Below are 2,959 nucleotides of genomic sequence, written 5' to 3' on the forward strand. Positions count from 1 at the left end.
GTCTAGTTTTAGTCGACGAAAACTGATGACATTTAGTCTAGTTTTAGTCAATGAAAATTGTATTTTAGTCTCTTTTTAGTAATGCAATTCTATTTAACCCAGTCAATATAGTACATGGCTCTACGCTTACTTTTCTTTTTAGGAGCACTTGTGCTCCTAACTTAAAAAATTTAGGAGCACGTTCAATTTTATGAGCACCTTCTAGACAATTATCCAAAATTTTATCAAAAAGTAGCCTTCCCATTACGAGGTGATATTTGTCTCCTCTAACTTTATTAAAAGTATGTCATCTTCTGTCAAATTCTTTAAAAATTTATATTTTATAAGCTTTTTAAAATTTTTTATTAAAACGACAGAATAAGAACAAGTAGAATAAGTTGCATTATACATTTAATTATAGTCATCGTCACATGACCAGCATTTACGTTGCGTCTCGTCTCCTTTTTCGTCACGTGATAAAGGTTCGTTGACGACGATATTTAGTCATAATTTTCGTTGACGAAAGCAACACTAATTCAGAGCCAAATTACAGGAGGGTAAAAATGACTTCAGAAAGATGGCAGCATCATTACGTTAGTTTTACACAGAGACTGGTCTGTTAGTTAAAATCTGTTGACTTTAGCAATCTTTTATTTCATTATGCGCCAATTGTGATTTTTCTCTTCAATATTGGATAGATCCCCAGCGACACAGAATCAAGCTCAGACCTCTAAAAGAGCTAGGGCCATATTAGACATATTAATGTCAGTTGTTGTAGAATCGGTGTGATATTATTATATCTGACCATGCTCCCATTTTTATTGGCTTGAATTATTCTAATTTAAAGTGCCCCTATTATGGTTAATGAAAGGTTCATATTTTGATCTTGGCAATCCCCAACAACAGGTTGACATGATGCATGCAAGGTCAAAAAACACTTTCATTATCTTATAATATGCATTTACCTTATTTGCTCAATTACTTCCAAACGATTCGCTCAACAACTAATTTTTCCAAACCCCTCCTTTGCGTGACGCTAATCTGCGGTGATTGGTCTGATTAGTCTCATTTTAATGTCATCTGGCCTGTGATGCCTGATAAAGCAGCGTTTGTGAGCGCAGTGCTGCTTTGTGTACAGCGTTACCGGGGAAACCGCTCATTTTACCGCTCCAAAAGCGGCACCTAGTGGCAAAGAATTGAATTTGCATTTTCATTCAGACCAATGCGAAAATCGACTGATGGTCAAGTTTTCCCGGGTCTGCGCGCGCAACAAGTGGGCGGGCAATATGCTAATGTTTCATGTTGACGTCAACATGAAACGACTTGGGATTCGTTTAAAAATGACTCATTTCAATGATTCAGAGTCGACTCTTTCTTTTGAGAGACAACTTTATACACGGTGCACTTTCAGATTTAAAGCTTTGCAGGATGTTTTCATTCACTTAGAGCTCTGTTACACGCTGCATGAAAGGTAATTTTCAAAAATCCATAATAGGGGCACTTTAACTCTCCCACATAAACGATGGCGATATAGTTCATTTTGGAATTTTTGAAACTACTGTGGGAATCAACCAAGGCATACATTCTATACTTTACTTTACTGTAATAACAAGGTAATTAACAATAGGTTTAAATCCTTTTATAAGCAGTTGTATTCCTCACAATTTAATTCTGTTTCTAAGCTTGATATAAATAATGTTTTTGCAAAGTTATCATTATCTCAAATTTCAGATTTACAGAGAGATATTCTAGATAATCTGATAACACTTCCTAATATTAAGGCCCCAGGACCTGATGGCCTCAGCACAGAATTATATAAAATCCATTATATGAACTGATACTGCCTCTTTCGTTGAGGGAGGCCAATATTTCCTTAGTTCTTAAAAAGGGAAAAGCATCGAAGATAAATTCTTCTAAGAGTGAAGCCATACCCCTCAATAGTTCGCACCGATTAGACCCAAGTATATCATATCCATTATATATATATATATATATAGATATATTAGGGCTGCCACTAACGACTATTTTTGTTTTGATTAATCTGTCGACTAATTTGTCGATTAATCGATTAATCTAGACGATTAATTTCCCACACCCAAAAAAATCTACAATTTTAAAGAACATTTTATTAAACTTGCAACTGTGCCATTCAGTAGTGTACCATAAAAAAGTATAAATGTAAACAAGCCATTGACTAAATGTAAAACTAAAAGAGTAAAAATGTAAACAAACCTAATAAAAATGAAATAAAAAGAAAATAATTACAAAAGTCTGAGAAAGTCAGCATGTTCTTAATGTCAATATATCCACATGTTCTGGGCTTCTGTTCATTACAGCTGTTTTACCACGGTCACTGCTGTAAATCACTGATCAGTGTGTGAACAGAAGCTGATGATTATTGTATTTACACCGGTGAAACTACTATACAACAGTATATAATACTTCACTATAGTACAAGTCCCAGAAGTGCTCACAGTCACCGGATCAGTGCGTTTGTCCTCAAAACAGAGCGTGAACGCAGTGACCCACATCAGCTCGTCTAAAGTTACCCACAAACCCCAGCGACACACACAAACCAGCCCAAACCAGTTTAACCTCAAAAACAGACTCTCTGACACAGAAAACACTGATCCAGCTCATGACAGAAAACAACACCGTGCACTAGTGTTCATGCTTTCAGCTCACACATGAGCATTTCAGACAACAGACAAAACCATATGAGCTTCATATCAACATCAGTATTATACAGTGAGAGCTGCAGGAGGAGATTTGCAGAAGAAAATGCAACATTTAATGATTTTTTCCCCCTTTCATTTTAGTTAAAAGTCTTAGTAATTTTATCATGGTTTGTCACTTTTGCTGCTTTTTAAATGTCTACATAGCTTTTATTTATTAGTCTTTCTTTATAAAGCAATAATCCCCGTGAAGCCGTGGTTTACAGTGAGTTTATAACAGCTAAGGGGTGTTGTTAGGTACGACG

The 2,959-nt window shown here is 35.6% G+C and overlaps 1 protein-coding gene across 1 annotated transcript in view; it reads right to left on the minus strand.

Moving 5' to 3' along the window:
* LOC107749625 (atlastin-2) overlaps positions 1-2,959 on the minus strand; it is a 24,415-nt gene that overhangs the window by 19,210 nt on the left and 2,246 nt on the right. The window lies entirely within an intron of this gene.

The sequence above is a fragment of the Sinocyclocheilus rhinocerous genome, unplaced genomic scaffold (genome assembly GCF_001515625.1).
Source record: "Sinocyclocheilus rhinocerous isolate Xijiao unplaced genomic scaffold, SAMN03320098_v1.1 scaffold4136, whole genome shotgun sequence".
In the NCBI taxonomy this organism is placed as follows: domain Eukaryota; kingdom Metazoa; phylum Chordata; class Actinopteri; order Cypriniformes; family Cyprinidae; genus Sinocyclocheilus; species Sinocyclocheilus rhinocerous.